At 37.8% G+C, this 27578-nt stretch overlaps 1 protein-coding gene across 6 annotated transcripts in view; it reads left to right on the top strand.

The window, feature by feature from the left end:
- The window catches only part of CSGALNACT1 (chondroitin sulfate N-acetylgalactosaminyltransferase 1), a 262123-nt gene that overhangs the window by 48198 nt on the left and 186347 nt on the right, over positions 1-27578 (top strand). Inside the window, exon 1 of one of the 6 annotated variants that reach the window (XM_040442982.1) lies at positions 26613-26678. The exons of 4 other annotated variants lie outside the window; for them this stretch is intronic. The gene's annotated coding sequence lies outside the window, so the exon portion shown is untranslated. Of the gene's footprint in view, positions 1-26612; positions 26679-27315; positions 27427-27578 lie in introns of those variants that run through there. One more of the 6 variants, XM_040498300.1, reaches the window with a different exon arrangement.

Below are 27578 nucleotides of genomic sequence, written 5' to 3'. Positions count from 1 at the left end.
TATCAGATATATGATTTGTGAATATTTTCTCCTATGTAGTAGGTTGCCTTTTCATTTTGTTGATTTCCTTTGATATGCAGAAGCTTTTTAGTTTCATGTAATCTCACTTATTTATTTTGGTGTCATATCCAGACAATTGCTGCCAGGACAAATGTCAAAGAGCTTTTTCTTCTATGTTTTCTTCTAGGAGTTTAATGCATTGAGGTCTTAAATTTAAGTCTTCAGTCCATTTCAAGCTCTTTTTGTGAATGGTGTAAGATAGGGATCTAATTTCATTCTTCTGCATGTGGTTATTCAGTTTTCTCAGTACCATCTATGAAGAGACTACTTTTTCTTCCATTGAGTATTTATGACTCCCTTGGTAAGTATTAATTGGCTGTTTATGTGTAGATTTGTTTCTGGGCTCTCTATTCCGCTACATTGGTCTATGTGTCTATTTTTATGTCAGTATCATACTGTTTGGTGACTATAGTCATCAAAATATAGTTTGAAATAAAGTGTGGTGCCTCCAGTTTAGCTCTTCTTTCTCAGGATTGCTTTGATCATTTGGGGTCTTTTTTGGCTCCATACAAATTTTAAGATTTCTATTTCTGTGAAAAATGGCATTGGAATTTTGATAGGGATTGCATTGAATCTATAGATGGCTTTGGGTAATAGGGGACATGTTAAAAATACTAATTCATCCTATCCATGAACATGGAATATCTCTCAATTTGTTTGTGTCTTCTTCAGTTTCTTTCAGCAAAGTCTTACAGTTTTCACTGTATAGATCCTTCATGTCCTTGGTTAAATTTATTCTTAAGTATTATATTGTTTTTGATACTATTGTCAGTGGGATTGTTTTCTTATTTTTCAGATGTTTTGTTGTTAGTATATAAAAATACAACTATTTTCTATATGTTGATTTTGTATCCTGCAACTTTACTGAATTTGCTGGTTAGTTCTAGAAATTTTTTGATGGAATCTTTAGGATTTTCTATATCTAAGACCATGTCATCTGTGCATAAACACAGTTTTATTTCTTCATTTCCTACTTGGATGCCTTTTATTTCTTTTTCTTGCCTGATTACTCTGGCTATGACTTCCAATATTATGTTGAATAGGAGTGCTGAGAGTGAGCATCTTTTTCTTGTCTCTGATCTTAGAGGAAAATCTTTTAATCTTTCACCATTGAGTATGATGTTGGCTGTGGGCTTGTCATATATGGCTTTTATTGTATTAATGTATATTCTTTTTGTACCCAATTTTAAGGTGTTTTTATCATGAGAGGGCGTTATATTTTGTCAAATGCTTTTTCTGCATCTAGTGAGATGGTTTTTATGGTTTTTATCTTTTGTTCTATTTTTGTGGTGTATCACATTGATTTGTGTATGTTGAGTGACCCTTGCATTCCAGCGATATGATCATGGTATGTATTAGTTTCCTAAGGCTACTACAACAAATTACCACAAACTGAGTGACTTAAAACAACAGAAATGTATTGTCTCACAAATCTGGAGATTAGAAGTCTGAAATTTGTCAGTCTGAAAGGTGTCAACAGTGCCATACTTCCTCCAAAACCTGTGAAACCTTCCTCCAAAACCTCTTTGTAGCTGCTAGTGGTGGCTGTTGATTTTGCAGCACCATCTCCAATCTGTGTCTTCACATTCTTTCCCTGTGTCTTCACATTATCCTCTTATAAAGGACTCCAGACATATTGGATTAGGGACCTACCCTACTCTAGTATGACCTCATTGCATCTTCAAAGACACTCTTTCTAAATAAGGTCATGTTGTGAAGCTTAGAGCTTAGGACTTCAACATACCTTTATTGGGGGGACATAATTCAACCCATAACACATCTGTGCTAGAAAATTTCACATTTTTGGTGTAGATGGAAGTAGTATGTTTATTAAGCTATAGAATGAAAAAGGAAAGGAGTGGATTACAAAAATCTCCCAGTTACCTGTACTATATTAAACATCTGCAGCTCACCTATCCAGGAGATCCACACCATGATTAGTGAGGCTATATGGCTCACCTGGAGAAGACACCTTCAATTCAGCAGTGATAATCAAGTATCCTCTAAGCCAGATGTCCCTCACTGGAAACTTTTTAAAAGTTTGGCTGTCTTTTACCAGCCTCCAAACTCCCCTTTAAAAATTTCTCAGCAGAATGCATGGTCACTTTGCTTAGGTTGACAGCAAAAAAATGAGAAGAACTTTCTTAACACTACTAAAGTACAGGTGTTTCAGCTTTTTTCTTGAAGTTACCCTAGAGGATATATCCATAAAAAATTTGGGGACACTTAGAATCAATGCTGGTATGTAGCCAGTGGTTAATAACAGAAGTATTTGATTGTACCCTCCAAAATGCAGTGATAAAAACACAAAGAAAGGTAGTCCAAATGTTATGCTTATTCCTGACAAATGCTTTTTTGATCCTTCTTTTAAATGCTTTGCCATTTGGCTTGGAAAAACTTTCAGACATCCTTGCCACCTAATTATGGACTATTTCCAAGGCTTTGAGGAGCTGCTATAAACTACAGATCCAGAGTTGAGGAGAAAGCACTTGTTTCATATGGTTATTTCTTGTTTGTTAAAAATGGGAACATAAAAAGGGCTATTTAAAAATTTCAGATGCTTGCTAATATTTTTTCAAGGTAGATGTGTTATGGGACTTTTTATTATGTTATGTTTCATCATCATAAATGCATAACACAAAATTCACATGTTTGCAAAAATTATGAAATTGAATGACTTCTCTTTCTTCAAGAATTTTGTTTTGCACTTTATTGCACTGAATTGCCTGAGTTAATGAACACAAAACCATTATGTAAACATGCAGGTGTGAGATGCTGCTTTGAAATAAATATAGTCAGAAAGTATCTATGATTTTTGGAAAGTTCAAGCCATAGCAGGTGTAATAACAGTAGACAGCAGAGGCTTTCTGCTCATTATTCTGCTGCTCCCGTTTCCATAAAAGTGTTGGAACATCTGGATAAGCTATAGGAGAAGAAAAAACCAATACCTCCCTCCCCTCTTCTACCCATAACTTTTAGTGGCTTGGAAATAGTACAGAACAACTTAGGACTGTGCAATGTTTATTTAAATTTGAGAAGAACTTTATTAAACAAAGACAAATTCAACAATGTCAAAGAAAATGCCTTTATGTGGCTGGTCATCAATAGAAGATAATTTTTATCTCTATATTTCAGGCACCCTCATGCCTGTAAAAGATCATTTTAGTATATTAGTGATGAAGGGACAAATTTTGCATTGGCTTTTTCAAACTCAGGTACCAAGTAATACCAGCCCTACCTTCAGCAATAGGAATTGTTTTAAAGGATTTTTTTTTCTCTTAACAGATACTTCTTTGTTTGTTTAATTTTATTTAAATCCAAGTTAGTTACCAGATAGTGTAATAATGATTTCAAGAGTAGAATTTAGTGATTTATCACTTAGAAATGACACCCAGTACTCATCCCAACAAGTGTCCTCCTTAATACGCATCACCCGTTTAGCCCTTCCCCCCCACCTAACACCCCTCCAGCAACCCTCAGTTTGTTCCCTGTATTTAAGAGTCTCTTCTGGTTTGCCTCCCTCTATGTTTTTATCTTATTCTTGCTTCCCTTCCCCAGTGTTCATCTGCTTTGTTTCTTAAATTCCACATATGATTAAAATCATATGATATTTTATCTTTCTTTGATTGACTTATTTTGCTTAGCATAATACACTCTAGTTCCATCCACGTAGTTGCAAATGGCAAGATTTAATTCTTTTTGATTGCCAAGTAATATTCTTTATTCATTCATCAGTCACTGGACACTTGGGCTCTATGTGTAATTTGGCTATTGTTGATAGTGCTGCTATAAACATTGGGGTGCATGTGCCCCTTCAAATCAGCAGTTTTGTATCCTTTAGATAAATACCTAGTAATGCAATTGTGGGCCATAGGGTAGTTCTATTTTTAATATGTAGGAACCTCCAAAGTGTTTTTCCAGAGTAGCTTCACCAGTTTGCATTCCCACCAACAATGTAAAAGGGTTCCCCTTTCTCCGTATCCTTGCCAACATCTATTGTTGACTGAGTTGTTAATTTTAGCCATTCTGACAGGTGTGATGTAGTATCTCATTTTGGTTTTGATTTATCTTTCCCTGATTATGAGTGATGTGGAGCATCTTTTCATGTGTCTTAACAGATACTTCCTATTTGATTGGAATTTCTGAGAATGACAGTTATGGATGGAATTATGACAGTTTATTATGTAGTTTGTTAGGACTTTTTACTTTACAGAGCTGAACTGTGTGCTTTACAATGAACATGTTGGGGTATAATCACAGTGAGCTATCACTACACAGATTTTAGAATGGATAGAATCTAAAACTGTGACAACACTAAGTGCTGGTAAGGACATGGAACAATAGGAACTCTCATTCATTACTACTGGAAATGCAAAATGGTACAGCCGCCACTCCAGGAGACAATTTGCAGTGTCTTGCAAAGCTAAACACCCACTTCTTACCATATGACCCAGCAATCATGCTCCTAAATGAATTGAAAACTATGTTTACACAGAAACCTGCACATAAATATGTGTGCATATAAAATATGCACTTTTATTCATAATTGCCAAAAACTGGAAGGAACCGAAATGGCTTTTAGTAATGAAAGGATAAACAAACTGGCTGGGTAGTCAGTGACTGCTATTGGCTGGATAGGAAGAGCCTTCTAGGGACATTATTCTCCGTGGCTTGCATTGGGCTGTTCTGGTTCCATTTTGAAATCTCCAGGAGGTTGCACTTCTCAGCTCCTGAGTCTCTTTTCACTCACACACAGTTTTGATTCCATGCTTTCTTGCTGGGCAGTTTGACTTCTCTTGCCTGTAAAATGGGGGTCATCACACTTGTTTAGGAGATGATAATGAGAAACATAGGTTAATGTCCTAGAGAAAAGTATGTTTCTAAAAGAAGATCATGATAGAGATGAGTGGGGATGGAGCTGATGTAAAATCAGGTTAGTAGCACTTTGAGAGATAGATAGTTTTGCAGCTGGAAGGCACCATTTTGATCCAGTTTTATGCCAGCAGGCAGGGGACCCTCCAAGTCCATAAGTCTCCAAGCTTAGCAGTGTGTGTAATATAGTGGAAAGACCTGGATGGTGAAGGCAGAGCTACCTGGGTTTGTCCATCCCTGGGCAGCTGAAGGGTCTTACACGGGACTCAGCCCCTCTGACACTCAGTTTGCTTATCTGTAAAATGGGAATGACCACACCTGATTTAGCTGATTAAAAAGATAACATGTGTAAAGTGCCTTTTATTGGTCCTGGCACAGGGCAGGCTGCTCTGTCTGCCAGGTTTAATATTTAGTGGAATGAACTGCCAGTTTTATTCTATCCTTCTTGAAGGTCTCAGAAGAGTCAACTGCCCTCTAATCCGTCCTAGTTTTATCCCTTGTCAAATGGTCAGGAAAACATTTTTAATGTCAAATTAAATCTTTTTTCAGTTTAAGTCTCTTTTCTTTTGTCCTCTGGACATTCTTTCAAAAACCTTCATAAGGTGGTGATTAAACTACTTTCTTGACTTCCTCTAGATTAAATAACTTCACTTACTCTGAACTGTTCTAAGAGGAGCTGTTTAATATATCTTTGAAAATGTTTCTTACTTTCTCCAGCTTCTCCTTGGTCTTTTGGAATTACAGTGTTAAAACAGGTGTATTTTCCAAGGGGACTGACACCCAAGGAAGGTGCCAGAAAGACCCCCTCCCCGGAGCTTCACTTGCCTTGTTCATTTTATTTTGTCTTTCTGTGTTCTTTTTCTTTTCCTCTGCATAATTGACTCCCATTCTGACCTTTTCCTTGTCCTGCTTTCTTTTTTCTTAAAAAACATTGCTTATTGACTAAGACTGATGGCCTTGGAAATGGACTTTCTGGGTTTGAGTCCAACCTCTGTTACTCACCAACTGTGTCCTTGCCCAAATTACTTCACATCTCTGAAACTCAGTTTCCTCATCTGTAAAATGGGAGGAATGCAGTATCTACTGCAAATATTTAAGTATAAAATATTTATATATATATATATATAGCTCTCCAAACAGTATGGCTACACAGAGTACTCAACAAATATCAGCTATTTTAAAACTTATTTTGAAATCATTTAGGCTCACAAGAAGCTGAAAAAAAATAGTACAGAAAGTTCCCACATATCCTTTCCCCAGATTCAGTCAATGATATCTCCCATAATTAAAATACTTTATCACAGCCAGGAAATTGGCATTGATCTAACACTAATAACTGAATGATAGACCTTATTCAGATTTTACCAGTTTTGTCATGCTTTCCTTTATATGTTCATGTGTATGTGTGTATAGTTCTGTGAAACCTTATTGTCTAGATTCATGTAACCACCAACACAGTCAGGATACAGCATTGTTCCATTTCCACAAAGGCTATCTCTTTATAGTCACACCTATTCCAGGCAACCACTGACCTGGTCGCCATCACTTTTTTGAGAATGTCATACAGGCGGAATCATGCCATTTAAGACTGATCTTTTTCACTCAGTATCCTGAATGACCTTGAGATCCATCCAAGATGTCCATATATCAGCAGGTTGTTCCTTTTTATCACTGACTGGTATTCCATTGCTTGGGTGTACCACTGTTTGTTTACGCATTTACTCCTTGAAAGACATTTGGGGGTATTGTCAAAATTTGGCTATTACAAAATAAAGTTGCTATAGAAATTCATGTACATATTGGGTGAGCATGTTTTCATTTCTCAGAGGATAAATACGTGAAAGTATGATTGCTGAGTCATTATATTAAGTATATGCTTATCTTTAAAAAAAACTGTCAAACTGTTTTCTCTAGTGGCTGTACCATTTTACATTCTTACCAGCAATGTATGAGAGATCTATTTTCTTCTGCATCCTTGCCAGAATTTGTGGTTATCACTATTTTTTATTTTGGCTGTTCTAGTAGATGTGAAATTGTATCTCATGGTGGCTTTAATTTGTACTTCTCTAGTGGTAATGATATTGAACATCCCTTCATGTACTCATTTACCATCCATATATTCTCTTTCAAAGGTCTGTTCAAGTCTTCTTCCCATGTTTAAAGTTCTTATTTGGAGGGGTGTCTGGGTGGCTTAATTGGTTAAGCATCTCACTCTTGATTTCGGCTCAGGTCATGATCTCACAGTTCAAGGGATTGAGCCCTGTGTCGGGCTCTGTGCTGACAGTGCTGAGCCTGCTTGGGATTCTCTCTCTCCTGCTTTCTTTGCCCCTCCCCTGCTCACACTCTCTCAAAATAGATAAACATAAAAAAAATAAAGTTCCTTTTTTTTTTTTACTATTGAGTTTAGAAAGTTCTGCATATATTCAGAATACAAGTCCTTGTTAAATATGTAATTTGCAGATACATTCTCCCTTCTTGTGGCCTGTCTTTTCATCCTCTTCATAGGATCTTTTACAGAGCAAAAGGCCTTATTTATTTTTTCTTTTATTGATCATGTTTTTAGTGTTATGTCTAAGATTTCTTTACCTAGCGCGCCTGGGTAGCTCAGTCAGTTAAGCATCTGACTCTTGATATCCGCTCAGGTCATGATCTCATAGTTTGTGGGTTCAAACCCTGTGCCAGGGCTCTGCGCTGGCAGTGTGGAGACTGCTTAGAATTTTCTCTCTCTTCTCTCTGCCCACCCCACTCACACACACACTCTCTCTCTCAAAATAAATACATAAACTTAAAACAAATGTAAGATTTCGTTGCCTAACCTTAAATCATGAAGATTTCCCCCCTATGTTTTTTCCTAAAAGTTTTACATTTTTACATTTAGACCCAGGATCCATTTTGATTTTGATTTTTGTTTAAGGTGTTCCGTTTAGATTGAAATTCTTTCTTCTTCATTTTTGTTTTTTGCAGATGGATAGCCAGTTGTCCTAATACCATTTGTTGAAAACACTGCTCTTTCTCCATTCAGTTGCTTTTGTGTCTTTGTAAAAAATCCATTGGCTATACTTATGTAAAGCTATTTCTGGCTTCTTAAATCTGTTCTATTGATTTCTCTGTTCCTGTGCCAATATCACACTGTCTTGATTACTGTAGTTATATAGTAAGTCTTACAATTGGGTATTGTGATTCCTCTAACTTTATTCTTCTCTTTCAACATTTTTTTTTTTTTTTAGTTATTTTAGTTTTGTTGCCTTTCCATGTAAATTTTAGAGGAAGTTTGTCTATATCTACAAAAAGCCTTGCTGGGATTAGCTATTATTTTAAATGCTGTTATTACTTTCTTATTCTGTATTTGTTTTGTTGGCTCACTTCATTCATAGTTCTCACATTATTGTAGAACCAAAGGGGGCTTTAAGAGATTATTTAGCCCGATGCCAACATTTTTCAGTGGAGAAAATGTAATCTTTCTTTGGAACAGGTTCAGTGAGGGTAAGTGACTTCTTGAGGTCACTCAGGAGGTTAATTGGTGTAGGACCAGCATCCATGGCCTCTGACTCCAGAGTCTGTAGGATTTTCAATTTTCCACAAGGCCTCTCTTACACCAACTGAATCTTATCTTTTCCATTCATTTTCTACTTTCTTGAAAAGGATTATTTAGAATGTCACTGTTGTATTTCAGAGATAAAATGATTAATAGAATAAAATCCCCTTGGAAGCTTTTTTTAAAAGTGCAGGGTCCTGCACTCTGGGGATTCTTGTTCGGTGAGTGTGGTGTGGGGCTCTGCAAAGGCCTCTCAAGTGACTGTGGCATAGGTGGGCTGTGGCCCACACTATGAGCAACCTGTGCCCATCTGGAAACACGGGCCCTGGAGTCATAGATGAGGGTTTAATGTCTCACTTAGGGTTTAACTTTATGCTTCAGTTTCTCCAGGTATAAAGTGGGGATAATGGTGTCTGGCTCACAGTGTTTCTGTTTAAAAAGAGTGTGTGCAAGGTTCTTGGCATTAAACTTGGTACTCCAAATCAGTGGATGCTACTTCCTTTCTTCCTTTCCTCTCTACTAGATGGTAAGGTTTGGTATGAATTTGAGGCAGAGACTGTGTTATATGTTCAATAAACTATTTCACTTCTCTCCTGATCACTGGGAGGACTGTCCTTGGCAGTGAGGTAGGGTCATGTGACTTAATTCTGGCTGATGGAAATTTTGCATGACCTGTGTGTGTCACTTCTAGGCTGACATGGTTTTTTTTTTTTTTTTTTTTTTTATTTTTTTTTTTAACGTTTTTTTTTTTTTGGGACAGAGAGAGACAGAGCATGAACGGGGGGGGGGGAGAGAGAGGGAGACACAGAATCGGAAGCAGGCTCCAGGCTCTGAGCCATCAGCCCAGAGCCTGACGTGGGGCTCGAACTCACGGACCGCGAGATCGTGACCTGGTTGAAGTCGGACGCTCAACCGACTGCGCCACCCAGGCGCCCCATAGGCTGACATGGTTAAGGGTTTGATTTGACCTCCCAGAGTGCTCTGCTTCTGCTGGCTGCAAGATACCTGAATGACACTGAAGCAGGAAGATGGTGGCAGCTTGAGTCCCTGAGTTACTGTTAGGTGTTTAGAAACCTAAAATTATCTTTTGAATATCGTTAATTGTTATACTATTCTAAAGACTTTATGATTTATGTAAATGATAGGAAATACATTATAAAGCATACAATCAATTTAGTAGGAGGCTCTGGCACAAGGAGATCTTCATTTGTGGGGAATAAAAATTTTTTTTCAAACCACAATATTTTTGTAGGTTTTATATATTTGTGGTCTTATGTAAGTTTTATGTATAGGTATAATTCTCAAGCATCAGAAAACAGGATAAGAGCCATCAGGAGCCAGAGTGGCAGAAGGTATAGAATCTCAGAATATGTATACTGTTGAGGAGGTGTTCCAAATAGTCTAGGTTGTGGCGGGGGGGGGGGGGCGGGGCACATTTGCCCACTGGGAGAGTAATGCTGGGCACTGGAAGGAAAGACAAAGGGTCTTTGGCACATAATTAACCACACCATCTGTCACTGTAAAATAGAAGATTCTTGTGTTCCATGGGGTAGCTACCCAGGGTCCAGATCCAAAGTATTTAACTATTTGCCTCCAATAACCTCCTAGACCTAGAATCAGGTAGAGGTCTCTTTTCTAGGCACAGGCCAATACATGGTTTTTAATAAAAATGACAGATCTCTCAGGTCAGCACATCACTGAGGGGAATAGATACGTTACCACTTTCAGTGAATGGATCAAAAGACCCTTCTTGGCTTAGGGGTTTTCCCTCTAGAAGGATTTATATTTTCATTATCTTTCAGTTCTAAATAGTTTAATAATTCATGAATTATTTAAAAGTTTATTGGTTAATATCCAAACACCTGGGGGTTTTCCAGTTCTTTTTGTTATTGATTTCTGGCTTAATTTTACTGTAATCAGTGAACCCACTCTATGTAATTTCAGTCTTTAGAGCAATTGTTGAGACATGCTTTCTAGCCCAGCATGTGGTCAATTGCTGTACACATTCTATTTACTCCTGGAAATGATGCATAGTCTACAGATGTTAGGTCTAGTTTTCAAGAGTGTTGATAGTATTTAATTAAAATAATGTGTCAGACCAACTTTATGCTGTTAATAATAGACACTTCTTAAATTAAGGATGTAGAAAAGTTAAGAGTAAAAGGATAGAAATATTGATGCTTTTTTTTTCCCTGTTTGTTCTACTAGCTCCTGAGAGAGTTGTGTTAAAATATCTCACTCTGATTATGGATTACTGCTAATATTATTTCTCCATTTGGTTCCTTCACTCTTTGCTTTATATATTTTGAGCCCATATTATTACATGCATACAAAATACAGAATTTTATATAGGCCTGATAACAATGGTTTGTCTTTTCTTTAAATTTTTTTTTAAATGTTTATTTACTTTTGAGAGAGAGAGAGAGAGAGATAACGAGCAGGGAGGGGCAGAGAGAAAGACACACACACACACAATCTGAAACAGGTTCCTGGCCCTGAACTATCAGCACAGAGCCTGATGCAGGGCTTGAACTCACAAACCATAAGATCATGACCTGAGCTGAAGTCAGATGCTTAACTGACTGAGCCACCCAGGCACCCCAGTGGTTTGTCTTTTCTTAAAGTGTACTTTGATTAATAGAGCTCTTCCAGCTTTTTTTTGGGTTAGTGTTTGCATGCTTCTTTTTAATCCCATTACTGTCAAACACTATCTTTATATTTAAATTATGTCTCTTAAAAGCAGGATAGTTAAATTTCATTGTGTATCTGGTTTGTTAATCTTTGTCTTTCAATTAGATGATTTAGTCTGTTTACCTTTAATGAACTCTATTTGGGTTTTAATCTACCATCTTACTATTTCGGTTTTCCACACGTATTCTTGTTTGTTTTTCCTCCTTTCTTGCCTCATTTTCAATTAGGTAATTTTTACTTTTCCATTTTTCCCTCTCTTGTATTGGCTTATTACTTATACAAATTTCTATTTTCTTTTGGAGAGGGTACAGCATTCATATTTAACTCATTAAGGCTAATACAAATTAGTATTTTTACTACTTCCTGGACAATACAAGGACCTTAGAAATTTATAACTAGAATACCTTAGTTCCATATATAATCCTCCCAGACTATTGTACTATTCTTTTTTTATTTTAATGTTTGTTTTATTTTTGAGAGAGGGAGAGACTGAAAACGAACGGAGAAGGGGCAGAGAGAGAGGGAGACACAGAATGCAAAGCAGGCTCTGGGCTCTGAGCTGTCAGCACAGAGCCGGACAGGGGGCTCAAACCCATGAACCATGAGATCATGGCCTGAAGCTGAAGTCAGATGCTTAACTAACTGAATCACCTAGGCGCCCCTGTACTACTCTTTTAATATATTTTGAATAACTCCAAGAGCACAGATAGTGGTAAAATGTGGAAAAATTAATGGGAAGTAATGAACCTGGAATATTTAATATCTTTTTAAAAATGTTAAATATAATTTATTTAATTATAAGTTTTTATGATTTATTTTTAATAATCGTTGTGTTTAACAACCAGCTTGCAAAATTCTTGAAAATGTGATAATTATCTCTTGTGAGTCAATATGAACTGGCTCAATTATGCCATTGAGTGAGGTCATTTCTTAGAACAGGGCCAAGTTTAATAAAGATAATCCTTGGAATTATAAGCATCTCAGCACCCAGACATGGGTATTTATGATTCCTGCACAATAAAACAGCAATCGTGTTTTGTCAAGTTCAACAAACAGGGGCACATTTTGCTGATGACCTGGATGAAGGAATTGAAAAGAAGTTTGTAGATGTGCAACAGTGCAGTACCTGTAAGATGGAAATATAGTAGTATGCGACTGTGCATTTCTTACAAACTCTGTATTTGGTGGTGGTCATGTTATAGCTTGAAATTGGCCACTGTGTACTATTTACTTCATGGGCTTATTGATATATATGTTAGTATGTGATTTCTTGTTTTGTGTTCTAGACTAAAGATGTTGAAGAAAATTGCAGATTCAACCAATAGTGTCTACTGTCCGTAGCATTACATCATGAACAGTATAAAAAATTGTGGAAATATTCTTTTTTAAAAAAATTATTATATTAAAATTTTTTTTAAATGCTTATTTATTTTTGAGGTGGGGGAGGGGCAGAGAGAGAGAGAGACAGAGACACAGAATCTGAAGCAGGCTCCAGGCTCTGAGTTGTCATCACAGAGCCTGATGTGGGGCTTGAACTCAAGAGCTGTAAGATTATGATCTGAAGTCAGATCATAACCTACTGAGCCACCCAGACGCCCCAAATCTACTGACCTTCTTAAGAATCCTAGGGTAAAAAGTTAACAGATGTTACTGACTTCAATATAACAGTTGCTTCTTTCTACATTTTTTTTATTCTACTGGAGTTTTCCTAGACCTTGGACTAGTTATCTTATTACCTCTGTGAAAACGATAAAAGCCTCAGGGTCTTCACAGTATTTTTAAAACTTAAAGAGGGGCGCCTGGGTGGCGCAGTCGGTTAAGCATCCGACTTCAGCCAGGTCACGATCTCGCGGTCCGGGAGTTCCAGCCCCGCGTCGGGCTCTGGGCTGATGGCTCAGAGCCTGGAGCCTGTTTCCGATTCTGTGTCTCCCTCTGTCTCTCTGACCCTCCCCTGTTCATGCTCTGTCTCTCTCTGTCCCAAAAATAAATAAAAACGTTGAAAAAAAATTAAAATAAATAAAACTTAAAGAGAAATAGCTTTGAGTTTCTCTGTTCATCTATTTAGAATATAAAACAGGTAATACGTCTCCTTTTACCTAAAAGATTTTTTTGTTTCTGTGTCATCACCTCTTAAGCTTTTACTTCCCAGAGTTCTTCTGACAGATTTTGTGTCTCGTGATCCCCATGTGAGCACCTTTGCTCCTTCTGATGGCCCTACTTGCAACTGGGAAGGAGCATCTGACACAAGCTTTGGGTTAGGTGCTACCAATGGGGTGTTGATGCCCTTTTTGCCCAATACCCATACCTCAGGGTATCTTAACAATAAAAGATAATATTTTATTTTTTAAATATTTTTTTTTGAGAGAGAGCAGGAGCAGGGGAGTGGCAGAGGAAGAAGGAGAGAGAGAGAATCTCAAGCAGGCTGCACACCCAGGATGACCCCAGCGCTTGATCCCACAACCGTGAGATCATGACCTGAGCTGAAATGAAGAGTCAACACTTAACCTACTGAGCCACTCAAGTGCCCCAAAAGATAATATTTTAATAAAAAATTATTCTTTTCCATCCCTGGGAAATCCTCCATACTATGTGATCATTTAATGAGTGCTCACTGTGGATTAGTTATTGCATTTTGTACTTTCTCCTTATATTATCCTCCTGATTAACCTCCTCATGTAAATCCAATCATTACCCTCATTTTAGGAATAAGGAAACTGAGATTTAAAAAGGACAACTTGCCCAAAGTTTCAAGTGGTCAGACTGGAATTTGAACCTAAATTCTTCTGGCACTATAATCACTATATTACTCTGTGACTTGTGGACACATTTGTCCTGTTTCTCCTTTGTCACTCTCTCTCTGAAGTAACCTCACTGGTCTCTGCTTCCCATTTTCTTGTCAGAATTAGTCAGTATGCCTTGAAATTTAAGTCTGAGGACAGAACATTTTATTATTGTGACATGAAAGTATAAACTATTCAAAAATGTTTTGTGAAAAAGGAGAAAGTTAAAACTTTAAATAGTCTCCTCTTTACCCTCACTCCACATGAAGATGATCACCAAGTCTCAAATGCATGTCTTATAAACCTGTCCCTGGCCCACACCAGCCCTCCATGGTGCAGGCCTCCAGTCCTTCCCAGTTGGGTAACTGCTGGAGTCTCTAGTTGTTTCCACACCTTGGGTCCTTACCTCTCTAGCCCAGTCTCATCATGGCCTTACAAAGAACATTTTAAAATACAAGTATGACCATTTCAGTTTCTTGCTTAAATTCCTTTAGTGACTTCATTGCCTTGAAGATACGATTCCTTCACTTAGTGGAGGTTTCCAGCTTTCTCAATCACTTCATCTGCTTCTACTTTAAGTATCTGAAATTCCAGCCACGTTCAACTTCTTGTAGGTTCCAAACTCTGGCATACTTTCTCATGTCTGAGTTTTCTGTGGGCCCTCCTGCCTAGAATGCTATGCTGTTGTCCTCCCATCTCTTCCTTCATCTGTACTCCCAACTTTCACAACTCACTGCCTTTCACAACGCAGATGTGAGTCTGATAAACCTAATCTGATTAGCTGCTCTTTCCCTCTGCTCCCATGGTAGCCTGCCTGTGCTTCCTCATACCCTTTAGCCTTTGGAATTGTGGATGGTGAGGGAATAGATCATCTGTGAGCTCTCTGAAGGCAAAGACGATAGCCTCATCATAGAACTTGACACCTTGAAGGCACTCGGTATATTTATGTTAGATGAAAAAGAGACGCCTGTTCAGTCACTTGCCCTCCATTAAAAATTTCTCCTACAGAAGAGTCCAGTGTAGAAGGAAATGGATGGTAAATGTAAATCCAATGGGAAGGAAAAACTCAGAAGAGATTGCAGATGCAGCTATGCTAGGAAAAAGTGCTAGCTAAGAACTTGGGGGAGTCATTTCATGTCTCTGGACTGTGATTTCTAGAAGAACGGATGTTGGATGCCATGATTCTTAAGGTTCTTTAGGTCTGTGAATACCAACCTTGCAGTCACACTTGATAGCCATTTGTATTATAATTTTTTTGGTATATAGAACTTCCCAAAAGATCTGGAACCTGATTATTTCCTAATCATGATAGTGAGTACCAATCTCATTTTAAGCATATGAGAATATAATGACTTTTATTGAGTCCTTCTTTTAAAAACTTACCTATTCTTCCTTCAAGTTGCTAAATAAATGACATGTTAACATAAAGCAGTACAATTTTATTTTAAGATATCCTAACATGTCAAAATACATACATCAAAATCACTGCAAAGTAATTCAATGAAGATACTTTGGGAAGCTATTCCCGTAAGACTGTCTTCACTTAAAATATTTTTGGAAGCTCTTGTTCCGAATTATCCTTGAGCACCTGTACAACCTTTTTTTCTAACATTGGCAAATCTGTCTTTGTAGGACAGATTTGTGAACAAAGGGGGTGATTGAACTGTATTACTGTTTTATTTATTAGTTTACTTGCTCTGCTTAGGAAAGTGATAATATATGTTCATTTGGAGAGCATAGAATAAAAAGGAAAATAAACAGAGTTTATATTCCAGTTAAACATTAATCAATCCTTGGGAGAAAACACCAGAAATTATGGGGTTTACAGCCTGAAGGTGATTGAAGTTGAGAATTCTCATCTAACACAACAAACCTTTTCTCTGCCTCCCTTGTCAATGCCCTGGGATGGCATTTGTCTGCTTCTGGAATTCTGGATGCTGATTCATAAAAGGAGCAAAATCCCCCCATGCTATCTTTATCTTGGACTCCAGACCTTTTTTTTCCCCCAATAGAGAAAAATAGTGAGGGAAAAAAAAAAGGAACTAAGGATCTCCCTTAATTTAACCAGAGTATTATTTTGGTATATATATATTTTTAATAATTTTAACAATATGTCATGTGTTTTATTTAAGACCAATGGAAATTCTACTGTTTATATCTTGTACCTTGCCTCTTTTACTTAGCATTGTATGATTGCCATTCATTACATTTTGTAAAACATGATTTTTAGTGGGTAATTTTATTCCATAGTATATATTCATATTGTACTATCCATTTTCCTATTGTCTTTATAATAAAGGCATATGGATGTCTATTTGGTTGTATCCACAATGATAAAAAATATTATAAATTAAAATATATTTGTCAGTTTGATAAGTTAAACTACGTAAAAGTGGAATTTTTATCATTAGTGAGGTTGAAATGTTTCACATATTTTCTGTCTTGTTAAATGTTCTTTTGCCTTATATTCTGCTTTTTTTAATGTAAATATTGCCATCCAAACTTTTTTTTCATTTTTGTTTCTAGATACATTTTGCTCTTCCTTTTATTTTAGATTTCTGAGTCATTTCGCTTTAGACCTTTCTTATAAACAGCATATAATTGTATGTTGAGAATCTTTGTTTTTGTTGGGGATGTTTAACCCATTTACATTTATTGTCATATTTCATAGGTTTGATCTTTTTGTCAATTAAAAAACCATTTCTTCTTTATATGCCTGTTGTTATTCTCTTTGCTTCTGTTATATGGATTCTATTTTTGCTTTCTTTCTAGTGATTTAAAAGGCACACATCCAGTTTTTATTCTTTTGATGCTAATTTTGTAGTTTTAAAAATAAAATTAGTTTATTTATTTGACTCAAATTAGCTCTGCAAGCTCATCTAAAAGGGGGCATTCAGAAGAAGTCATGAGGAATAGCAGATTATTGGAATCAGTGTTTATTCTTTCAAGTAGACTATTCTGAGGGACAAAATTCATTTGATTTCAAGCGTTATACTGTCGTGTATACTTTATAGTAAAGTGAGCTTAATGAGCATTTCTCTATCAATTAGACCCTTTGGGTACTTCAAGACTAACTTAAAATAAATAGTAAAAAAAAAAAAAACAACTTTATCCAGGTATTCTTTCTCTGTTATGTACCATTCCTTCTTTGTCACCTCTCACTATGTCTTTAATGTAGGGAGTTGGAGAGCAACCAGCCCTTGGTAGGTGAGGGAAGCATGGGGTGATAGAAATAGCTCTGCATTGTTAGATTTTGGATAAGTCACTTTCCTTCTGGGCTTCAATTTCCATATATGGAAGTTTAAGAGGTTGGAGTACATAATCTCTGAGGTCGCTTATAGCTCCAATCTTCAATAATTAAACAAAGTTTATTAAGTACCTATTTTCATAGCTTCAGTAAGGCCCTATAAAGAATGACAAACACAAAAACAATCTATGTTTAAAAAGTAAGAAAAAGAAAAGGTACTAAGCTGATGAGATTCTGTATCTTGATCTGTGTGCTGGTTACACTGTATAGCAGTATGCAAAAATTCACTGAGTACTTTTATCATTCTACTTGTGTATTTTATCCCTCAATAAATAGGAAAACTAAACCAAAAAGGAAGAAAGGAAGGAAGGAAGGAAGGAAGGAAGGAATGAAGGAAGGAAGGAAGGAAGAAAGAAGAGAAAAGAAAAGAAGAGAAAAGAAAAACTGGCAAGATTTTTAAAGATTGTAGCTATGAGGCAGGATGGTGTAGTGGAGAATTCACTGAAAGTAGATAGTGAGTTTAAATCCTGAGAACATCAAATATTAGCCTTGGAATCTTGTGCACATTATTGAACCTTTTGAGACTCAGTTTTCTTAGTGAAAATAAAATTTGTGGTTTCTGCTTTATAAGGCAGTCAGGGGTATTGAATGAGTTAAAAGGCACATAAAGCACCTGGCATTTGTGTGCCAGATTACAAAAAAGATGCAGTAAGAGTATTAAACAAACTATATGACAGATTCAAAGAACTAAAAGATTTTACATCGTTCTTTTAAAATCATCCCAAAATTAATAAATCCAGGAAAGCCCAGTAGTGTTAAGGAGACTATAAAGAAAAAGTCAGGCTCCTATTTTTCTGTTGACATGCAAGCTGGTAATACCTCTTTTGGAGAGCCATCTGGCAATTTATAATAAAAACCATCCAGTTTATAATTATGATCTTTAAACTGTTAATCCCACTTTTCAGATTATAGCCTGAGGAAATAACTCCAAAAGGAAGAACAAAATTTATTTATTTAAAGATGCTTGACTAGGTTATAATAATGTGTGGGAACAACTAACTGAAAGATGGCTAATTAAACCATTTTAATGATGCAGTGGAATATTGTTCCATTTAAAATGACAGATACATGGACTAAGTAGATATATGGAGAATTCAAGCAAAAAATTAGAAAATAGTGTACACTCAGTGAACACAACCACATAATACCTATGCCTGTGCAATGATAAGGGAAGTGAATTTTGTAAATTTCTGGGGAAAAGTGATCTATATTTTAATTTTTGGTTTATTATAGTATAATGATTGTTAAGTGAGTAAATAAAAATAAACACATGTTCTGAGATAGAACACAGTATCTATGAAAATAGTGTATGAAATATAGAATAAAAATGTACAACAGGTATATAGGTGTAGAAAAATTGACATTGTATTCCTCATAATATTTAAGAGGTTACTCACCATTGCCTTGTGAAAGGAGTTATCACTCTCAAGAAATGCTTTTCCTAGAAATAATTTCCAAGTCAGCTAAAATGCCAAAATATGGAGATGAAAATTCATGAGAGAAGTTGTTCTTAAAGATATCAAGTTCCCTATCAGCTGCATTTTTTTCCAGCTGCTTTTTCTTTCTTTTCTTTTGTGATAAAGTAGAAGGTTTTATAGATGCTGAAATGGTTTACAATTGCCTTATTTAGTTGCTCCTATTTTTTTATGTCTCCCCAAAGGGTCACAAAATCCATCATTTAAAAAGAGAAAATGATGTGTTTTTAGTGCGAAGAGAGAATAGCCACTTTAGAGAACCAACAGGAGTGGAAATAAATGGAATCGGGCACCTATGGCCGTAACATACTAAGTACTTTGGATCATCTCAGATGTCAGAAGCTTCACAGGGAAGATGGAATGAGGTGCTGGGTGATGGGGTACCTCCTTTTCATCACTGGAAGGCCTAAATCAACTTGTTAGTGGTTTTGTAGTGAAAGGCTGTCAGAGTGCACAGAATATGGTGAGCCCGGGTGGAGGGATCCTTTGCCTTCCCCTGGGCCTTCCTTTGGGGTTGTCTCTTGGGAACAGAATACCTTTGGGAAATAATGGAGGAATTTGCTCTGTGTGGGAGGGGTCTGGGTGTTTTAGGGGATGGAGGCAGCTTTGTATCTGAAATGTGTTTGGTGTCGTGGAAAATTTTTGACCCAAGTTACACAGTGCAAGGAAGATTCCCCAAAAAAGGACTGGCAAGGATCATAGACTTGGAAGGAATCTTAGAAATCGATTAGTCCAAACTTTTAATTTTGCCAAAGAGGAAACAGACCCAAGGGGGAGAAATGACTTGCCCAAGGTTATAGTCACCAGTGAGGACATGGCCAAAACCAAGTCTGTTGCTTTCTGGCTATTATTTTTTCTGCTCCACCTTGTTGAAATTGCCCTTACATTCCATCATCACTTCATTACTGACTTTTTCTGCATTTTTCACACAAAAGATTAGCCTTCAGACTTAGAAATGTAGCTCTTTAATTCACAAAGATTTTCTTGATGCCATCAGAGGTGTGAGTCAGCAATCATGATCTATAGCATTCATTATTCCAGAATCCTGTTTGTCTAGAAGTGGGAGAGAAGTTTACTTTCAAGAGCTTGACTCTGGAATCAGACCACCTGGGTTCATATCCCAGCTCCACAGCTGGGATGGTGGGTGACATTAAGCAAATTATTTAACCTCTTTGAATTTTGGTATCATCTGTAAAATGGAGGATCATAATAGTATCTATCTTTTAGTTCCCTTAGGTGAGGATTAAATGGAATACCCCATTAGATGTGGACCTGGTTTATAGCAAGTGTTCAATAAATGTTATTGCTATTGTTATTGTTCTGAGGATAGTTAGACCTATTTCTGTCAAAAGTCTTAAAGAAATAAGAACTTTTTTATTTTTTGAGGGATGGATGAGTATTATCTAGGCATGGCCCTTAGGTGCTTAGAAAGACTTTTTTGGGATTGTAAACTTCCTGAAACTTTCAACAATCAGAAACCTTTCTCTGGTAGTCTTTTATGGATCTAGTGTTAATTTATTTTCTGTAGCTTTTCATCCAACAGCTATCTTAATTACCCCAGATTTAACTACTATCTTACATTTTTTCCCCTATTTTTGTCTCTCAATTTTTATAGCTTTAGGAGGTATAATTGATATGTACTAAAACCACATATTTAAAGTATGCACTTTGATTAATTTTGATATACACATGAAACCATCACCAAAATCAAGAAAATGAACATATACATCACCAGCAGTGTTTTTGTGTTCCCCTCGGTAATCCCACTATCTTGGTACCTCTGGGCCCCTCCCCATCCCCTACCCCCATCCTCAGCCAAACATTGATCTGCTAGAATTTTATTTAAATGGAATCATACTGTATGTTTTTTTATCTGTCTGGCTTTCAGCATAATTATCATCCATGTTGATTCATGTATCAATTGCACATTTATTCTTATTGCTGAGTGTTCAATAATTTTTTCTTTGTGCAGTCTTTACCTCTGTCTTGCTTAACTGGCCATGATGTGGCATAAAAACACATTTTGATGATTTGAAAATATTAATTGGTGAAATGTCTGTGTTTCATGTTCTTATTTTCTATTTCATTGTTATCCAGTATACATAGAAAATACTATACAGCAATTGTAAGTTCCCTGAAAGTAACACCCATTTGCATTCTGTATGCACATTTTAAAAAATGGTGTCTATAAGCAGTATTTTTATTTATTTATTTGCAGGTCGAGATTAAAATTTCCTCCTGTCTCTTTGACTCTCAGTATTAAAAAAAAGCATACTTCCATTGGCCTAACCCAGTGAATTGACTGAATAAATTCAATTATATAAATACTTGCAACAGTTTTTATTTTTATGGTGAAATATTTATTCTGTTAATATTACGGTCTTTTTTTTTTTTGAAAATGTGGACAGTATGTTCTCACTTCCCTTGCAACTGGAGCATAACATGAAATAAACTAAAAATTGATACGGCAAAAGTAATACATTTGCAAAATAATGAGAGATCGTTTAGGAGGCAAGTCCATTTTTATAATGACTTTTTACCAACACCATGCGATCTCTCAACTATTGACATTCCTGCATCTGGGAAGGAAGAAGATAAAAATTACCATTCAAAATGCCCATTCAAGTTTGGTGAAAGATTTAATTTCTTCTCTATCACAGTGTCATGAGCCCTATGAATACTATAGATCAAGCCTCAGTGCCAGAAGTTCCAAGACTTGTCAGTGTGGAGGGTAGAATTTAGCCAGAGGGAGTCATAAAGGCAGAGAAAACAAACTTTACCCATTCTCCTTCTTAAACTTGTGTCCTAGGCAGTTGTCCTGAGTGCTTACTTTGCCCAAGAAGCCTGGGAATGCAGTAATTTAAAAACCGAGCCTGTAGTGGAGGATGTGTATACTGACCTTAAAGATTTTATTCTTTAAGACCATTCTAGTGGCAGATAGAGGTTTATATGGAACAATGAAAAGAAGGTGTGGTTTCTGTACTCAAAGGTAACTTGGAGAATCTGGTCCCAACTTTTATTTTATAGGTGACTAGCTCAAGGTCATAATAACTTAATAGCAGCACTGGGACAGACCTGTGATTTCTGAACCACAAGCTCACTCCCTATGTTGCTGTTGTGTTGTGACTGGCTTGCTGGTGTGTAAGGAGTTGGGCTGTATGATTTGTTCTCTTTGAGCTTCTCTACATAGGGATCTGTTGCCTGGGAATTGCATCCTTGATGAGCTATACTTCTTGACCATTGTATCTTCTTTGAGCTGGTCCTTTTTAAAGCCCCCTTCCCTAGTGTTAGCATCTGAGTCTAAATGCTGTCCTGGATCTTCAGCCCTTGTCTGTGCAGCTTGTCCCCAGCTGTAACATATCTTCTTATGTACAGGGTGTATAAGAATGTAGTGTGGGTGGGAAGCAACAGATAAAGATCATCCTCCTTCACTGAGAATCACTAGCTTGGGCCAATCCCTTTTACAGACCTGGAGACACGGGCTAAGAAGTTACGGACTTATCTAAAGTTTCACAGTAGTGCATTTAAGATGGTATCTTAGTCAGCTTGGGTTGCTATAACAAAACACCGTAAATTGGGTGGCTTATCTACAACAGGCATTTATTCTCACATTTCTGCAATCTGGAAGTCCAAGACCATGGTGTCAGCATAGTTGGGCTCTGGTGAGAAACCTCTTCTGGGTTGCAGACAGCTGACTTCTTGTTGCGTTCTCACATGTCTAGAGAAGAGCTAGATAGTTCTCTGGCCTCTTCTTCTAAGGGCACTACTCCCACTCATGATGGCTCCACCCTCATGACCTAATTACCTCCAAAAGGCCCTACCTTCAAATACCATCACCTTGGGATTAGAATTTCAACATATGAATTTTGGGAGGGACACAAACATTCAGTCAGTCCCTGATTGATGAAAATCCAAATCTCTTGTTCTGTGCGGGATTAAGTACAGCAGATCTCCCTGAAACACTGTTCATGCCTCATTAGTATCTGTGATGGTATTTAGCCCATGCCCAACAGCTGCAGTATCTAATGGGGTGGGGCTGGCCCAGAAGAATGTATTAGGAGTGGATGTCTAATAAAATGAACAATTGCATGTGAGTGTAACTGCAGCACTGCAGACCGTGTGCTGGAAAATAGCTCTCTTTTATGGAGGTACCTCAACTATCTATATCGTAACTGATTTAGGTCATTGGTCTCACAACTAATGGCAAACAGAGCAATGCAGTTTCTTTCCAAGAGACTAGATATAACTGTGATCTTCTCCAGTTCAAATTAGTCTGTCTTTCATTCTGCTCTAAGAGTAGATTATTTAGATCTGTTTATTTTTTTAAATCTTTTTTAAAAAGTTTATTTATTTTGAGAGAGAGAGAGAGAGAGAGAGAGAGAGAGAGAGAGAGAGAGAGAGTGAGCAATCAGGGGAGGGGCAGAGAGAGAGGGAGAGAAAGAATCCCAAGTAGGCACTGTCAGCACAGGGCCCAATGCAGGGCTTGAACTCATAAACCGTGAGATCATGACCCGAGCTGAAACCAAGAATCGGATGCTTAACTGACTGAGCCACCCAGGCGCCCCTGGATCTCTGTTTAGCGTGTGAATCATTTCATTCTTGAACATGTTAGCGGTTCACATGTTGATAATGTTGGGGTGGCTCAAGCAGGGACCCCAGAGGGACCCCACTGCCTAGCTTGGGAGGCAGTTGGTAAGTCTTTATGAGGAAAATATTATTTGATACCCTTTAAGGTGTTAGTAGACCTATACATTTTAAAAGAGACTTCAAATAATTTAGCAATATAATTTTGTTCATAGTCTTGATAGTTCTGCTAATAGTATCTGAGATTGTCCCCATTTATCAGAATGAAAAATTAAAATGAAGAAAATAAGAGTGACCCACTTCACTGGAAGGATTAGGAATAAGAAAGAGATAAAGGGATATCTTCTCATTCAGTCTGCTTCTTTACATACTAGATCAGGACATAGTGATACTGTTTTTCATTTCACAGGATAATAGAAAAGCAACACTTTTTGGGAAACTCATGACTTTTAAAGTCAGTTGTGCTCTACAATATACTATTTTCAGTATAATTATTTAATGTGGAAGGAATGTGGTCAAGAATATAGTTACATGTGATTTGTGATGTGCAGTATCCAAGGGCACTTTCTTTTCTGAAACATATTCTTGAGAAAGATAATTTTAGAAGTTGTCCACACAGTTCCTGACACTGTCCCTTCTCTGTCTTCCAGTACCATAGAAGACTCCACTGATATACACAAATAAAAGACATTACTACCAAGATTTAAAAACATATACAGTAAAACCTTGGTGTGTGAGCATAATTCATTCTGGAAACATGCTTGTAATCCAAAGCACTTATATATCAAAGCGAATTTCAAGAACCATTGGCTTAGTTGTGATCACGTGAGGTTGGCATCATGTACTACTCGTATTGCGAGACATCTGCTGTTTATCAAGTTAAAATTTATTAGAAATGTTTGCTCATGTTGCACAATACTCACAGAACAAGTTACTCGCAATCCAAACTTTTACTGTATATTATTATCCACATATGCACAAAGAAAAATCTCACAGGTAGCTTGAGTTGGCAGACACATATCTAGTCTCTGTCTGTCTCGATGCTTTTCTTTTGGTGTTTTAGGCACATTGATGATGAAAGGGCTTGTTAGTCTTCCTTGCTTCCTTTTTTTTTAAAAATTCTTTTTAATGTTTATTGCTTAACCAACTGAGCCACCCAGGTGCCCCAGTCTTCCTTTCTTATTTCTCACATTTCAGGAATCAATGTGTCTGATATATATGTGGTGTAGATGGACTGAAGATTTAAAGATTGACATTTATGAAAGTGAGGAAGCCTTGGAGCTGAAGGCACATGGATGGATATTATTGCACCATTGGATCAATTGTGGTTTTGAAGCTCTTTAGGAACTAAAATGCTGGGAACTTTCACTTAGGATTGTACATTGAATAGAATGGGTTGCTAGATTGTTAAAATATGATTGATCTCAGTGTAACTCATTTTCAACATTTTTTATTTCTGTTTTCAATAGTTGATTTTGGTTAGTCTTCTTTTAATATGGTTGAAAGCTGACTTATATATGGAGTACTGTAAATTAATGTATGTCAAACTCATTACTGTGGGGGTCAGATGGGGCAGACTTCCTAACCTTTAGAATACTGCCGGGAACTTCTAAATCCAAGTATGTGATTTTTCCATGGATGTTCTCCCAGCCACTCTCATGCACATCTGCTTTCTCGTGCCTTTTTACCATAACTAAAACTTGCAAAGCCACATAAGTGTCTCCATAATCCTTATTCTTTAGGCCAAACTGTCAAAATCACAGTAGGCATCAGGTGACAGGAGAGGGGACCTCAGACCTGGATACAAATGTTTAGACTGAGGGGTGTTGTTGAGAACTATTTTCTGAATTGAACAAAGCAAGGCACTTTATATACCTACAGTTGCTTTCCTGGATTTAGCTTTTATTTTGAGCGCATTCTTATTGTATGTTTCTTTGATATTCAGGAAGACTTATCCAAGAGTGTGTTTTTGCCATTGTGATTTCTTGTAAAGGATGAGAGATTCAGGGGATCAGCAGGGGGCTATGTTCTCAAGGCCTCAGTGGCAACCTTTGGCATATCTTCAGGCCACCACTTTAATTCAGTATGAGCCCCTATAAGCCCTGTACTCTCTTAGAAAACCACACATGAAGACTAGTATTTGCAGGTAAGACAGTGTTGCACAATAGAAAAAGTAAAGGCTTGCTTTCCTTTTTCTCTTTAGAGCTTTGGCTTTAAAGTCAGAAAAATCCTGGCTTTAGCATGTACTAGTAGGGAGGTTTCTTAACACCTTTGAGCCTCCTTTTCCCCATTTGTAAAATGGGACTATCAACACACATATCCATAGCATTGTTGTGGGGATTGAATGAGTTCCTATGTAATGAACAGTGCATGGCACATTGTAAGTGTATAGTCCATGTCCCCTGCCTTTCTTCTAATAGAGGGTGTGTCCAGTTGAACACACCCACTTCTCCCTAACATACCTTCCATTTACCTTCAGTAATTTTCCATGATGCTAATTCCCCTTCCACCCGGATCTCTAAGGGAGTCCTGTCAGTGGTTCTGCCTTCCTGTCTCTTTCCTTTTCCATCACTAGCTTGAGATGATTGCTTTCTTGGGGAACATGATTTTTGGAACTGCTAAAGAGACAGCGTACTTCCTAGAGCCAAGGATTGGAGTTTTAATGAGTTCTTTCACTAGGAAAAGAGCAGGGCACTGGGCCATCCTGTGGCTCTTACCCTGCAGTTTGGCATTGCTAGGGCTGGGCACTTAGAAACTGGATGAATGTGGACTACTGTGTGTGGATGAAAAACCTGTGAACGTTTCTCTTCAGGTTGCTGGAGAGAGAAGTACAAATTAGATTATTAATGATCGTATGGAGGCAGCACAGTCTATTTAGTTTCATTATTAAAACAAGAATGGTTTTGGACGATGTGGATTTTTCCCCTTTTAATTTAGATGGCAGAGAATATTCATTAAGGATATCAATAAAGACCATGTCAGTGATTTAGCCTCCAAAGCTGCCCCCTGCATGCTAAAAGACAGAAAAGAAAATTTAAGTGGGTGAGAATGAGAATGTGAGATTGGAAGCCAAATTATAAACTCATTTCAACTCTTGGCCCGCAGGCTCTGGAATAACATTATTTGTTGTCAAGGATGGAAAACAACTCAGATTCAGGTCCAAGTGATTATTCCACTTTGGCATTGCTGCCTTTCTGCCAACAGCAATTCCATTTGGACATAGATTAATTAGCCAGGCAGGGACGGAAGTGCCGGTTGTGAGAACAAAGCCAAAAGAGGCAGAGCTGCAGCCCAAGTCGCGGTGGAGGGCACAGCGCTGGGCCGTGAGAGGACCGCCCCAGGCTGGCCCAGCGAACTTGAACCCTAAACCCAAGGTAAACTGTAAAGAGGGTGCAAACACAGATGGCCTCCTGACTTGTACAGTGATTGACGTACCTCACATCCTTACCGTTACTGGCAATGCCTCAGAGAAAACCTTCAAACTTAGGTGAGGGAAGAAACAAAAATGTGACAGATCCACCTTAGCCACCAGGAGGCTGTCCCCACAGAGAAAGGACAAGTGGTGGCAGGCTCTAGGAGCTTCTTAGTCTTTTCTCTGACCGTGTATAGCCACTCTGGACCTTTTTGATTTCTGTATGTGAAACGGGAACAATAGTGTTTTTCACTTTTTGCTGTTACTTGAATTAGAAAGACAGATGAGACATAATTATGAAAACTCTTGGGAAAGATGACTCTGCGTTAATTAATTGAGGATAACATTGTTACCACTTCTTTAACAGGAGGGCGTAGGCCCTTTCCAGAATATTTTCCCTGCCTTTGCTTCCAGAGTGATTTGGTTGTACCTTTTTTCCCTCCGCTTTTATCTTCGTTGACGCACGTGTGGCCTCCAGTGGAACTCCTTAAAGGCAGGGGTGGCGTGGGGCGGCCGCCATACCCCACCGCTCAGCACTCGGCCAGGACCGCGGTGAGGGTGAGAGCGAGGGCGGGGCGCGGCGCAGGCGGCTGCGGCCGGGATTCCGCGGGGCCGCGCGCGGGCCGCGAGGGGCCGGGCCGGGGACGCGTGCCCTGGAGATCGGGCTTTCCCGGCGGCCACCCTCTCAGCCCCTCGGGCAAAACTTCCAGGTGGATTTGCTCTTTTATAATGTTGCATTTCGTGGAACCATTAAAAAAAAAAAAATAGTGGTGGCGCTGCACGCGGTGCTTGCAGAGGGGGGCAGCACTTTCACTCCTGACCCCAACCTGGAAGCCTGAGTGATTTCAGTGCGCGCAGAGCA

The sequence above is a fragment of the Herpailurus yagouaroundi genome, unplaced genomic scaffold (genome assembly GCF_014898765.1).
Source record: "Herpailurus yagouaroundi ecotype Mexico unplaced genomic scaffold, PumYag 28, whole genome shotgun sequence".
Classification (NCBI taxonomy): Eukaryota; Metazoa; Chordata; class Mammalia; order Carnivora; family Felidae; genus Herpailurus; species Herpailurus yagouaroundi.
The sequence above is the reverse complement of the archived record's forward strand: the minus strand, read 5'-3'. Positions and strand labels throughout refer to the sequence as shown.